The sequence below is a fragment of the Odocoileus virginianus genome, chromosome 31 (assembly GCF_023699985.2).
Source record: "Odocoileus virginianus isolate 20LAN1187 ecotype Illinois chromosome 31, Ovbor_1.2, whole genome shotgun sequence".
NCBI classification, from domain to species: Eukaryota; Metazoa; Chordata; class Mammalia; order Artiodactyla; family Cervidae; genus Odocoileus; species Odocoileus virginianus.
Window position 1 is genome coordinate 7,636,233 of NC_069704.1, and position 15,840 is coordinate 7,652,072.

The window sequence follows — 15,840 nt, forward strand, 5'->3', positions numbered from 1 at the left end:
CCAAATCTCACATCCATACATGACTACTGAAAAACCATAGCCTCGACTAGACGAAATTTTGTTGACAAAGTAATGTCTCTGCTTTTCAATATGCTGTCTAAGTTGGTCATAACTTTCCTTCCAAGGAGTAAGTATCTTTTAATCTGTTCATCCCATACTCTGGCAATCATTATTCTACTTTATATCTCTATGAATTTACCTATTCTGGACATTTCATATCATATTCTCTATTATGAACTTATCACAGGGTTTTTTGTTTTTTGTTTTATTTTCCTCCATCCTCCTATTGATATAAATCTGAGCTATTCCCAGTTTTGGGCTATTTTGACTAAATCTTCTCTGAATATTCATGTAAAAGATATTTTTTGGGCATATGATATTATTTTCTTAGGCCAATGCCTACAATTAGGATTACTGGTGGATAGTATTGTTAAATGTTTAGTTCTATAAGAAACTGAAACAAGTATTTCTAAAGTGGTCATACCATTTTACATTTCCATGAACATTGTATGAGAGTTCCAGTTGCTCTACACTCTCAGCCATCTGGTGGTGTCAATTCTTTTTTTTTTTTTTAATTTGGGCTATTCTGGTGCGTACAACAATATTTAAGAGGCAGGTAGAAGTTAAGATTCCTTTAGTATGAGGGGCTTGGGCAGGAATGTCTCCACAGAGCTCAGAGCTTCTGAGGTTCCAAACCAAGTTATATGCATCCTTGTGTTAGCTTTATATCACTGCCATTAAAAAAGAAAAACAAAACAAAAAACCACCACACAGTGAAGTAAAACAGCACGTATTTATTATCTCGCTGTTTTCTGGGCCAGAAACCTCCTCTGTCTTCAGTCTCACAGTGCTGAAATCAACCTGCCGGCTGCCTTGGGCTCTCAACAGGAGGCTCCAAGGAAGAATTCATGCAGGTTGTTGGCAGAGTCCACGCTCCTTAAGGTTGGAACAGAAGTCCCTGTTTCCTTCCTGGCTGTTAGCTGGGGGCCGCTCTGAGTTATTCAGGACCTCTTTTTAGGCCCCATACCCCCCAGTCCATCACAGAAGCCGGCTGTTGGCGATTATACTCACACTTGCAATCACCCTTACTTCCCCTTCCACCTCAGCAACTCTGCTTCTGCCTGGAAATGTTCTCTGCTTTTAAGAGCTCATGTCCTTAAGACCAGCCTGGTTAAATCAGGATGATCTTCTTATCTTAGTATGTATGACCTCAATCACATCTACAGAGTCTCTTTTGCCACGTAACGTAACATATTCACATGACTCAGGGATTAGGACACGGATGTCTATGTGGAACCATTATTTTTCAACCACAGCTCCATTAAGTGACAAATGCCCAGACCTCTGGTAGATGACAAGCTTTGGAGTCTGAGGTTTCACCTTCCACACTTACAGTTTGTCCCCCCTCTGTCAACATTTTGTCAAATCTGATTAAATGCTTCTGGTATTTTATATAACCCGATCAAAAACAGATTAACATGGACTATTTCAGATTCAATTGGTAGTTTTAAGAGTGTTCATAGCATTGGTGTAAGAATTCAATGAGATTTTTTATTTTTTGGTTCCCAAAGGATTTTATTTTATGTTTATTTTTATACAAGGAGCAAAAATAACATATTAAGTATCATTAAGAACATTTTTCAAAGACTCTGAACTTCCAAGTCAGTGATAGAGAGAAAGAGAGAAGGAAGAAGTTTTAGTGTGTATTGCTAAGCATCATATAGACATGTTTTTAAGGCATCTTATTGTTGGCAGTGTTTTTCGTGAGCACCCTATGAAACATGTTGTTTAACCCCTAGAGCAACCTTGTTCATGTGTCTAGAAAGGATATGAAATGCTTGTGTTTGTAGTCAGTTTCTATAAATAATTGTGGTTTTTTGAGCTATTTAAAGAATATCCCTCAAGACTCATAGTTCCTTGTTGGATTTTTTCCATGAAATAGTCGTTATTTAACATGAATAAGAGAGGATGTCTTTTTTTTTATTTCAATTTTTGTTAGAGTATAGTTGCTTTACAATGTTGTGTTAGCTTCTCCTATACAGCAAAGTGAAGCAGCTATACATATACAAATATCTCCTCTTTTTTGGATTTCCTTTCCATGTAGGTCCCCACAGATAATTAATGCAAGGAAAAGCATGTGGAATAGTGCTTGCCACAAAGTAACTGCTAAGGAAACTTCACGTGGGCCAGCCACGTCACCATCCCTGCTCAAGCCTCAGTTTTCTCTTGATTACGATGCTTGTGTTGACTTGTCTTTGCTTTCCCATCTGCTCTCTGACCTGAGAGGTAGACCTCTACATGATAGATCAGTGAGGTCCCCTGCCCACTGATGTTCAGTTGGATTTGGCCCCTGGGAGGAACAGGTGAGAGATTGAAGGGACAGAGATGACTGAGACGGGCATTTTATTCTTTTGCTCCTTGTCAAGTCACATACGAGCAGTGAGTGACTGGTCATTCATCCAAAGCCCACCACCACTTTCAGAGCTCAAGTCCCACTACCGCAGGCTCTTCTCTCTAGAGTCTAATAACACTGTTCCCTTACTCATCCTGTTAGCCAAGGGTGCTAGTGGCTTCCACTATCGCTTGTCTTGTGGAGCTGCACCATCTCTTTGTTGATTTCTCTGACCATGATCATGCCTTCATAAATCATCTCTTCATTAACCACTCCTGAATTATCCTTCTTATTGCACCAAGTTACTCTACATACTCGTCCATGTGGTATTGTCTTTTTTTTTTTTTTTAATTTGAGCTATTCTGATGGGTCCAGCAATATTTAACAGGCATAAAGTAGCAAAGATCCCTGTAGAATGAGGAGAGAAAAAATGGAAATGTACTGGACCATTTCTGTAGACCCTTATCTATTTAGAATGTTGTAATTTCTTGGTTCTCAGGATGCATGAACTCTTCACAATTTGAATTTTATTGAGTGGTTAGTTTTGGTAGAAATGTTGAAGAATGTGAAGTAAACACACATCAAGTATTTGAGAGTCTCACTCTTTCAATGATTCATTCGAAAATATTTAATTGTGAACATGTCAAAGAGAGATGAATGTCTTAGCCTTCTTATGTCTTCTTATCACCTCCTTTAAAATGACCAATTCCCTTTTTCTCTGAAATATTATGTCAAGGAAGAGGAGACATATAATGAATATTTATTATCTGCTGAGTGATTTAAACACATCTCTTCAACCGTCCTTCCAGGAACCCTTAACAGAAGGGATTACATCCTTTTATCAAATGAGGAAACTGAGGCTCATGGAGATAAAATAACTTATTTCAAATTTGTGATGCTACTGAGAATTCAGGTTCAGATCTCTTTTTTCAGTCCTGCACCCTTTCTTTTAACTAGGCTCTCTTTAAGTCCTCAGCTATTAGAATGGGGATTCAGTGACCCTTGCCTTAAAATCATTGTTTTTATACAAAATGAGAAAGGGACCCAACACTCGGATGCAGCCAAGATGATTTGGATAAATGAATGAATGATTGAAGCAATTGGTAAATGAATCGAGCAAATTTTTGCAGATTGTTTTCACTTTCATAAAAAGTCAGACCCAGTCATAGGTTGATATAAAAGGTGGCCAAAGCCAGGCTAGGATATTGGCTGGAAATCTTGGGTGGGAGTGTCTCCAGGAAGATGAGGTACTTGATGCAAACAGAGTTCAACAAGCCTCTGCTGCTGCCCTCTGAGCTCTTTCCTACTGCCTGGCACAGAATGTTCCCATGGAGAGAACTGCCCCTGTTTCAGCATTCTTCGGGATTACATCTGTTGTCAGGTGGATTGACAAGGATCAGGTTTGTTGTTCTATGGTTATGAAGACAATGCCAGGACAAGACACAGTTCTCACCTAGAATGATCGCATCCCAGAAACACAAGGAGGTTCTCAAAGGGAACAGGTCTCCTTTTCTGAGTAGTGGACATTTTAATAACATGTATGATGTTTTCCATAGATTATTGTATTTACGCTTCATTGCTGTTGTATGAAGCAAATATTATTAAACCCACTTACAGACTGAAAAACAGACTCAAAGTCCACATGATCCAAGGTCACATAATGGATAAGTAGCTGAATTAGAACTGAAAAGCAGATAGGTCTGACTTAAAATGCCTTCATCTTTACCCTCAGAACACCACAACAGTTAGTTGGATTTATTAATGTTTTGGTTTAAGCATTATGTTCTGTCAATTACTTTGGCATTTCTTATAGAACTTAATTCTCTTTCTGAACAAATAATGCTTTGATGACTGGCTTATTTAAAATGTATTTCCTCACTGTCTTCTTTGTCATTCTTTTAATTCAAATTTATATTTTCTTTCTCTGAAATCCAAAAGTGCATCTAACTAGCATGGTGTATTAGCCAGGGTATTTTAAGTTAGAAAATGGAGGCCAAGTCCCAAACCACAATTTACCTGTATAACCTTGGGTGAATAATTTCAGTGATCTAAGTATCAGCTCAATAACCTATCAGACACGGGGTTATTATCCCTGTCCAACTCAGTTCAAGGGACTTTGGGAAATCAAATTAGATAATGGATGTGAAAGTAGTTTGTAAACTATAAAGTGCTGTAAAGATGGTGTAGGTTATTTATGTGTGTGTTCTTTCTCCATCTCCCATCTATCCTATGAATTAGGTAGGACAAATATGCTCACCTAACTGAAGGCAGGAGGAGATTGAAGGCAGGAGGAGAAGGGGATAACACAGGATGAGATGGTTGGACTGCATCACTGATATGATGGACATGAGTTTGAGCAAGCTCCAGGAGTTGGTGATGGACAGGGAAGCCTGGTGTGCTGCAGTCCATGGGGTCGCAAAGAGTCGGACATGACTGAGTGACTGAACTGAACTGAAAATATGCTTATTTTATTTGTAGATTTCTTCCTTCCTTCCTTCCTTTCCTTCCTTTGCATTTTCCTCCCTCTCTACCTCCTTCCTTTTCTCTGTTTCTTGAAGAAACCCCTTTTCAGGTCCTACCATGAACTTGGCATCGTGACACAGCACACAGGGCCAACTAAGGCATTTATAACCCTATCATAGAGTGGCCTCAAGCTAGGCATGAAGAGGAGACAGATTATGTGATGGAAACAAGGGAGGAGAAGTGGAACGGTTGAAGAGACAGGCTGGAACCCTCAGTTTCAAATTCCAAGATAGTGTCCTCTCTATCTATTTACCAGGTTCATCTGGAAAAATTACCACTTCGAAGCCAATGTTTCCAAGAGCAGAATCTGGCTTAAAGGAAAAAGAATCCCCTGAGAGTCAACTGAACATGTATATGTGCAGAGCATCATGATGTCTTTTCATGTTCCCCTACGTACCTTTATTTTGTATATTGGAACAAAAGATCTTGAAAAATGCTTTGTCCCAGATAATAGAACTAGAAAATGGCATATCTCTGTCCCCACTCCAGGCCAGCTGTGTTTCAAATGTTTAAAGGCAGAGGCATCTTTAAACAATACATAGAAGTTAAGTGAAAGCAACAGGTTAGATTTGATAAGCAAGTAGACTCTGTCCTTTATAGTGCTAGGGCCTCTACCCTTTTATGTCTGCTCTGTTAATACAGCCTGGGATGACTGTTAATATGACCATTTAACCAATGTTTCCCTTCTGTGGAGCTGTTCCATTTGGTACCTGTCTGGGGATGAATTACATAGACCTGTCCATGTCCTCTGAAATCGTCTAAAGCCTTCTCTTCAAGTTGAACAGAAACTCACTTCAGCTCAAAGGAACAGCCTATGGAAAATTCCTGACACTGTATGTTCTCGTAATTTTTGGAACACTGTAAATATTTGAGTCAGTAGATCTTAATCCATAAACACAGCTGTACTTAAAAAACCCTGATGGAGAGTTATTATAATTTAAACAATTGGGTAACAAAACAAATCAATGTTAATCATTTTCGTTTTCTAAGGACAATGGACTCAGACTTCTCATAAAACTGACATGATGAGCTTCGCAATTGCATCCACAAATAAACTTACAAATGCTAAGATAAACCATTCTCAACTTTTAAGAACATTATAAAAAGAAAGTGAGGTGGGGGAGGGCCAGGAAAGAGGAGAAAAACAAAACAATTTTGAGCAGGACCAAGACTCTCATAGCCATATTTCACACGAGGCCTCCAAAGATAAACATGAAGGGAGAAACCGTCTCTGGGCTTGTCGTTTCTCGGTCTGAATTACGTTATGAATCACCATTGTTCAGGGATTATTCTTGTTTCTATCAGAGCTACCTTTGGCTCTCTTCAGACTTCTTTGCTGTAACTTATAGAAAGTACTCAGAATAGTCAATTAATTTCCGGAAGATATGCTGAGCTCTTACTTGTCAAGCATTATGGCAGGTGCTGAGGTTGACGTGAAGAATTAGATATAGCCCCCAGCCTCGAAAGGATTATAGTATAGAGTCAGAGACAAAAAAATGTTCATAAATGAACTTTTTGATAAATGAATAAACCAATGTTTCGCATGAGAATGGGGGGGGGAATACAAAGACTTTGGTGGACAGTTCTAGTTGGAAATGTTGGTGTTTAGGGATAAGGTTGGATGACCATTGGAGCCTTCATGGAAGAAGACACTAGTTATGCTGAAGATGTAAAAGTAAACATCATTTGGGGATGAGGGCAGGGAAGGATACAACCAGAGGGAGGTTTTTGATCAAAAGAGCAGTACTAGCAAACGAAGTCAATCCTTTGGCTCAAGTTTAGGGAAAATAAAGGAGACCAGGGGCTTCCTAGGTAGTGCTAGTGGTAAAGAACCTGCCTGCCTGTGCAGGAGACATAAGAGATGTGAGCTCAATCCCTAGGTCAACAAGATCCTCTGGATGACAGAATGGCAACCCACTCCAGTATTCTTGCCCGGAGAATCCTGTGGACAGAAGAGCCTGGCAGGCCACAGTCCGTTGGGTCACATAGACTCGGACGTGACTGAAGTGATTTAGCATGCACACATGCAAAGGAGACCCGTACCTGGCAATGTTGACAAGGGCAAAACACGAATAGTGTGAAGGGCCTGGGATTTCAGGCTTGGGAGTTGAGCTTAGAACCTCCTCTATAGTTGATTGGGAAGCATAACCTAATTTTGGTAAAGACTTAACCAACACTAGGATATAAAAAGATTCATCTGGGAAAATATAACCATAAATCAAGATAGAAAAAAAAATAAAGGTGAAGAGACCTACAGAAGGTTCTGAGACCTTGAATCATGACAATAGCAAGTAGATGGAGAGAAAAATTGATGGGAGAGGTATTTGAACGGTAAACTTGGAATGATTTGATGAGAGATTGTATAAGAGGAAAGCCAGGTTTTATAGACCAAATAGAGACAAAAGGTTTCAATTGAGAAAGATTTAGGATTAGAACATTTAGCATTTGAATTCATGCCAAAGTGCCATTGGGGTTTTGAGCTATTATTTTTCTACATATAAATAATAAGACCTTGTCTTCCTGTGAAATTTTAATGAATGTCCTTTCACTTCCTTCTGGTCTCCTCATTTCCCACAAAACTGGGCAGCATGGATGTCATGATCTCAGCTCTGCAAGGATTCACAGGGAACGGGCAGTCTAGTGCATTCTCTCCCTTGCTTTGTTTCATGGGACTACATTAGCTGATCTGAGAGGAGGATACATGGATAAGGTCTTCTTGTCCTTACTTTACAGAAGACAGAGCAGAGTTGAACAAGAAACACCTGAGTGACTAGACTTGGGGCACATATTTAGAGGCAGAATGAAGATTAAGCATTGGTGTGAGTGGTGAGGATGGAAAGGAACTGAAGAGGAATTGCAGATAAAACTGACCAAAGAAGAAGAAGCCTAGACAAGTAAGACTTGGGTTCCTTTTCAGTTATTGTCATCAAGTAGCTAAGTGACACTTGAATTGCTTCAACTTTCTGACAATCAGCTTTCTGATATCAGTATGCTTTGTAAAAGGGACTTTGGAATATATATATATATATATATATATATATATATATACATATTTTTAATTTTGACATTCTTCCTGAGATCACCAGGTGTGTATAGCCTAACAATGTAGGATAATTTTCCTTTATATGATAGTATCAGTGATTATCTAAACTTAAAAGCATGGAATGGAGCAAAGGTTAAGACCTTTTACTCAATAACCTAGGGCCTGTTCATATACTGTGTGTATGTGTGCTAACTCTCTTTAGTCATGTCTGACTCTTTGCAACTCTAAGGTACCTCTGTCCGTGGGATTCTCCAGGCAAGAATACTGAAGTGGGTTGTCATGCCCTCCTCCAGGGGATCTTCCCGACCCAGGATTGAACCCATGTCTCTTTCGTCTCCTGCATTGGCAGGCAGGTTCTTTACCAACAGCACCACCTGGGAAACCCTTTCATATACTGCTTCATATAATTATCTTAACGCCCCATCAAACAGATGAGAAAACTGAGGCCCAGGTACACGAAGATCCCATTTCCCATAATACCTCTCCTTCAGTAGAGGATTCTGAGGAGTGAACGAAAAGCAACACTTTAGTGGATTCTTCTGGGTCAACTGCACACTGAACTTTGCATTTACTAAGATGGCACTGTAGACAAGGATCTACTCAGCAGTGGCCCCGTAAACACAAACGCAGCCCCAGTAAACGCAGTCTAGCACTCTTTGCCTCACCTCTAAGCCACTGTAAGATCTGAACACTGCCTAGATGTCCTGCCTCAACTCTTATCACTCCCCTCACTTCACCCTGATTCCCACAACCACAACTGAAGTGCCTCCAACATTCTCTTATATGTGAGATTTGCTCTTCGATTTTTTGCTCTTTCTAGAACCAATTTTGCTCTTTTCGTCTGACTGAAATCTAGTTATCCTTCAAAATGGTAGCTACACCAAAAAAGTCATCCTAATTCTCCTACACAGATTTAGGATGGCTTTTCTTGGCTCAGCTGTAAAGAATCTGCTGCCAATGCCTGCTAATGTAGGAGATGAGAGTTTGATCCCTGGGTTGGAAAGATCTCCTGGAGAAGAAAATGGCAATCTACTCCAATATTCTCGTCTGGAAAATCCCATGGACTCCTCAGCCTGACAGGCTACAGTGAATGCGGTCACAAAGTCAGACACAACTTAGCAACTAAACAACAACAATTTCCCTACACACTTTAGGTCCCCAAGTAAAATTTTCTTTGTGCTTCTCTTTTACACAATGCTTGGGATACTCAAATGTTTGTAATTCTGTATTATGTGACTTCCTCTTTTGACTCTAATCTTATTAAAGGCAGAAAACCAACCCTTACCATCCTCTCTTACTCCTCCTCCTTTTCCTTCCCCTTTTCTTCCTCCTTCCTTTTCTTCTTCTGTCTCCCCACATATATATGTATATATATATATATGTATATATATGGTATGTATAGTAGAGTCACAAAAATACTTATTGACTCTCTGAATGACACATTCAATACACAGCACAAAATGTGACTAAGCCCAAATACTGAGGCAGAGTTTGCTGGGTGGTAGCAAGCTGGGGAACCAGTAAAGTCTCCTGGAAAACATGTTGAAGTTAGTTGGAGAAACAGGGGTCAAAAAGCAATAAGCACAGTGATCAAGTTATTACAACTAATAATTGCAACATTTAATTAGATTCAAAATCAGTATGAGGCCTGGTGTGTAGATTCCTGTTTCCTTCATTCCGTGTGTGTCCCGGAACCAAGTCCTAGCCTCCTGTCTCTCTGTTCAGTGCTCTCACTATTACCCCCTACATCCATGACTGTTCTAATAGGGATATAGAAGTGAGGGATCACTGCAGGGTAGACCAGATATCCACAGAGAATCTAAAGTTAGCAGTTAAGTTTTGACTTTGCTTCAGCTGGGACTTCAGTGTCCACAGAGATGAGAACATTAGAAAGGCTGAGTGCAGAGGGGGCCATGCAATAGGCCTAAATTTATAAAAGGAGGAGGTGTAGGATGTTGACAGCATTTCATAACATGCCCAGAGGAACATATCTCAGACCTACCCAGAGGCTCTACGGCCAAGCCAATTCCCAGAAGACCCAGTTCTAAACTCTTTTCAACTTGTAGCAGCTTTGCTCTTTCTTCCTGCAGACCTGGCTGGGCCTCACCTGAGGAAGAAAACCATTCAGAAGCTAGAAACCCTTTCATCCCTCAAATATGCAACTAATCCATGTCACTCAAGACCAAGCCTTTTCCCACCACCGAGATTAAAGAGGACTGTACAAATCCATCCCTACCCTTTGGCACTGCCATCCTTTATTTCTCTGCATCACTGCCTCTCCATCTCTGTAAATCACATGGGAAGACTTCATCTTCTCTCCCTTGTCACGGACTCCGGATTCTTTTTTGGATGCCAAGTTGTGGTCTGGGACGCTAAGTGATGCTGCCGTGTTCCTTCTGAAACAGCACGTTTAATTCATGCACTGTTAATGGGGTGAATTCAAGTAAATAAAAAGCTATTTATTATCAAGTTTAGCTTTGGGACTTGGGGAAGAAGGAAAATTGCTCTTTTATCTTTTAAGTCTTCTTCTTGGATTTTGTATTAATTTTCTCTCTGTTATTTGATCCAATACATGCATATATGAGATGCTTAACTAATTTTGCAATGGGAAAAATCCAAAGATAATCTCAGAGCACAGAGGGGAAAGTGGTCTGTGTAGCACAGACTGTAGCACAATGAACATAGTCCTGGTTTAAGAGTCAGAGCAAGATATGAGCCATTCTGTGCTTGTCTTCAGTTTTTTTCTACCTGTAAAATAAGAAAATTAAAAATGAGACAATGTAAAAGTTGAATTAACACATCTAAGTTCATTTAGTACTTACATTCAATATCTGTTTTTTTTTCTAGCATTTACCAATTGAGTAATGTTATATAAATTGCTTAGTTCTTTGTCTCAGCACAAAGGTATAAGCATGGACTTTCCTGGTGGCTCAGACGGTAAGGAGTCTGCCTGCCGTGCAGGAGACTCAGGTTCAATCGCTGGGTCAGGGGAAGGAAATGGCAACCCACTCCAGTATTCTTGCCTGGAAAATCCCACGGATGGAGGAGCCTGGCAGGCTACAGGCAATGGGGTCGCCAAGAATCAGACACAACTGAGCGACTTCACTTTATTTCTTCACGAAAGTATAAAGAGGGATAAATGAGTTAACATATGTGAGATGCTTAGCATGCTTTTGACACTCAATAAAGGATAGATTTGGTGGGTTAGTGGTGTGGTGGTACTGGTACTGATGGTGATGGGGGTGTCAAGGTAATGAGCATTTAGTCCTGGTGTTGGTTTGATGGTGGTGGTGGTAGCAGTCATAGCTGTAATACAGATTTATTGGTGGCAGTGATGGTGATTGTGGTAGTGTTAAAGTGGGTGGTAGCAGTGGCTAGGCAATGGTGATGACGATGAAGTTATCATGAGAGTGGTGATGGCGTTATCCGACAAAAAGAGAGGCAGTGACTCAGCAAAGATGGATTTAACCCTCCATCACCATCCACAATTCTGCTGGCTCTGCCACAAGATTGCAACTTAAATAGAGTAACTAAGGCTATTCCATATGACCTCCTTCTCTTTATTCCAGAAAAAAAAAAAAGTAAATTAGCTGTTCAAGGAGTTGTGAAAATAATTGAGAGTCCTTTGAATCAATAGGTATCTATTGACGGAGGCACTTCTTCACCAATTCCATAGATCACAAGTAGCTCTGAATTGGGGTATTAACACAGCTTCAACAGTAAGGGCATTCTAAGCAAAACCAACAGCATGTGCAGAGACACAAAAAGACGAAATGCTGTAGCACATTATGGGAAAGGTGAGGAACTCAAGGGACAGGAGCACAAAACAGATGGAGAAGCAGTAGATGGAATTCAAGAAGCTGATTGTGGCCAAATCTTGGATGGTCTTACAGATAGGCTCAGAAGCTCCAGTTCTCTGAGAGCAAGCAGGAGCCTTTGTAAGGGAGAGGTAATATAATCTTCACATCTTCAGAACACTGTTTAATCAGCAGTGTGGAAAAGGGATTCACAGGGGTGTGGGTAGGCACTAGAAAGAGAAAGACCAAAATGTCATAGTGGTTAAAATGAGAATACATTCCAAACTGGGAAGAGACCAGGAAGGGTGATTTGAGAGACATTTTGGAGCTGAAACTAGCAGCCTTTGGAAACAAGGGATGAAGTTGGAAGAGGGTGTAGGAAATAAGAGAAAAAGAGGAACCAAAGGGATCATGGGTATTTCTATTTTAGGCAGCTGCTGCAATTAATGAAAAGAAAGTTGAGGAGCCCTGTGATGCAAGAGATCTGGAAGCAAGCCCACAGGAGCTCTGAGTGGCCAAAACTGAACAATTTGAGCAACAAAATAGAAAATGATAGAATTGGACTATAATCCATAGACTAAAATACACATCCATGAGTTTATGAGGATATAAAAATATCTGATTAAATAGAGAGACGGGAGTGAATGGACAGTCCTCCCTTACAACAGAATTCATATTAATATAGGTAGAAGGGAAATCAGAAGTGAGCAAACAGAACAGCACTAGTTGCACACAAGTTTTACTAATGAATGTGAACCAGTGAGAGAAAGTGTGAGAAGAAAGAGGGATATAGCCTCAAAGTATTTCTCTAAGATATCTGCTAAGTACAGGAGCAGAGGTGGGAGGGATAACAATTTTAGAGCAGAGCACCCCTGAAAAAAACCACTTTCTCCAAGCAATCAAGGTTGCATCACCAATAAAGCACACAGATAGCATACGCCTGGTGATACAGTACACTAAGAAAGCCACAGCATCCCTTCTCTGATACTTTTGCCCCAGATGCAGAGCTTCGGTTAGGTCATGTGAAAACTCTAGACAAACACACACTGGGGGACATTCCATGAAATAACTCACAAATACCCCCCAAAAGTGCCAAAGTCATGAAAGACAAAGACTAAAGTCTGTAGTAGACTAAGAAGTAATGACTAAATGTCACGTACAATCACGATGGGATTCTGGAACAGAAAAAGAACCTCAGTGGAAACCTTGGTGAAACTTCAGTAAAGCCTGTAGTGAATGGTATTGTACCAATGTTCATTTTCCAGTTCTGACGGTTATGCTCTAATTGTAGAAGATGTTACTACTGGGGGAGTTTGGGTAAAGGGTGCTTGGAAACTCTGTTCTCTATTTTTGTTGTTTTAAGTAAGTTTAGAAGTAGTTCAAAATTTATTTATTTATTTTTTTTTTTGGAAGTACATATTTTATTTTATTTTATTTATTTTATTTTTTTTTAATTAGTTGGAGGCTAATTACTTTACATCATTACAGTAGTTTTTGTTATACATTGAAATGAATTAGCCATGGATTTACATGTATTCCCCATCCCAGTCCCCCCTCCCACCTCCCTCTCCACCCGATCCCTCTGGGTCTTCCCAGTGCACCAGGCCCGAGCACTTGTGAAAATTTTTTTTCAAAGATATCTGACAGCCAGCTAGCTGCTTATTCTGAATTGTTTTCTTGAAGACAAGAATCCTGGTTCCAGGACATAGTACATGCTCTTCTGTTTTCTTCCTGGATGATTTAGGGCATGACACTAACCTCTCTGGTCCTTCTTTTCCTCGTCTTTATAAGGGGATCACGATATTTTACCTCTGCCCGAGTAGCAGGCTGGCTCAGGTGGTTCACGGAGGTACTTCCCTGTATTTAGGAACCTATGCAGTACCGTTCAATTTGAGATAATATTGAATTCAAATCTAGACCCTTTTCCTGCCTAGCTCTGAAGACTTGGGCAAGTTACTTAATCCCTGAACGATTAATTTTTCCCAATCTTCAGAAGGAAGCTAATAATAGTACTTAATTCATAGAGTTGCCATGAGGATTAAATGAGATAACAAATAGGGAATGCGTAGCCCAGTGTTTTGTACATGGAGAACGCTTAAAATAGCAGTTATTAATATTTTCCAAATGGTATGCCCCTAAAAGAAGTGAGAGGAAAGGAGTACTGAATCACACTTATGCAGAGAGACTCTGAAATGGTCATTCTGTGAAATTCCATTGGAAGGCAGCAGCTTGCCGGTAGTCAGTCACTGTTGACCGAGCGCGGTTTCAGGGCGAGGGGAGAGGCAGGGGTTTATGCGCTGATCAGATCGGCTGCAGGAGCCGCTCATGTTTTCTTCTCCGAGGCCGTCTGCCGTCATCGCCCGCATCCCTCCCTGGCACGCCCTGACATTATACATTTGGGGTAGAAAACAACCTCAGACAAGGTACTGTGCCCAAACGTGGTTAAGAATTTAAATTTAGAACAGACGGACAGCCTGACTTCATTTGGCCGCTGAGCCTCAAGTCTCACATCCAAGCCACAGTAGTTCTCTATGCATTCCCGAAATTGAGGGGTGGAGGAAGACGGACATTGAGAAATTCCTCCCTGGCATACCTGTGCTCCTCCTGGCAGCGATGGTTCCCAGGGGCCCGGGAGCTGAGCTCACTCTCCTTCATGGGCGCTAGGCCTTGGGTCCACAGAGCAGCCCCCGGATGGACAGACGGCTCAGCGGTCAGATTTCTAAACTGAAGCACGAAGGCCAGACCGGCGGTAAGGCTGGAGACGGCTGCCCTTCCAACCTCCAAGTGGATTGGGACTTGCTACTCCCCGTGCCCGGGGCCACTGCCAGAGGCCAGCTCACAGGATCCCTCCTCTTCGCAGGCCTCCAGTCTCTGTCTTCCCTCTGAATCCCACCAGGGGCCGTGCCAAGAAGCGGTTTTGGGAGAACCCCCAGGACACCTCATCACTCATTCAAGCCCAGCCTCCCAAATCTTCCCAAATCAACAGACAGTCTAAATAAAACCAGCTCATCAGCTGAGCGTGTGCTCCATAGAAATATGTACATCATCCCTGTTCTTCACTTTGCCCTGCAAACATCATCGGACACTCCAGTCCCCAGTGCCTTCAGGCCACAGTCGAAAGTGCTGCGGGATTGCCCCCTGCCTGTGTCCCTGTCTTTTCTCGCCCTGAAGCCCACCCCACTCCATAAACACATGCCCAGCGCCCCAACAGTATGGAATGATTTTATTTCTCAATGTAGCTTGCTCTCTTGCTTCCATCCTGTGTATATGCTGAGCCATCCTCCTAGAATGCCTTTCCCCAGTTTATGACTGTACTTATGGCCCCGCATTCAGTATCTCTACAGTGTTCATTCTTAAAAGATATCAGGGAGCATTCTTAGAAACCAACTGGTCTACAACATGCTATTCACAAGAACTTTCATCAAGAGATGGCTAATAACAGTTCATTAGGGCCTCAGCATGTGCTGGGCATCCTGCTAGTCAGTTCGTACACATTAGCTCACTCAGTACTCACACCAGGCCTGCAGGGAACTGAGTCACATTGTTCCCATTTTATAGCTGAATAACTGAATCTGAGTGAGGCTAAGTAACTTGCAAAAGAACATACATCTAGAAAAGAGGACCCTAGGATTGAAACTAAGTAACAGAGTGTTTGTATGCTATTATCCAACACACTGCATTGACTTTGATCAGTGCCGTATTGTCCCCATAATTTACGGTTGAGGCAACTGAATCCAAGAAGAGGGAATATTTTTCTCAAGGACAAAAAGAGAGTTTATGAAGAGAGGGGGTAAATGCTATACCTTCCACTTCCCAGCCTATGTATGGGCTTCTCACTACATAGTTTCTTGGAGGAGGTGATGTCAACAAAGGACTCCTGGGCATCAGGGTCACATCACCGTGTTGTGTGTAACTGGGTGCCCCATGCAGTAGAGAACCTGGAAGGAAGAAAGGCAGTCAGCTGATTTCTGGGCAGAGCTTATGCTGTGAAGACCCTATGAAGGTGTTCCTATAAAAGCGATAATCTCCAGAGTTACAGTAAAAGAACATGAACCAACTTCATTTCCCTAGGCTTCCAGTCCTCT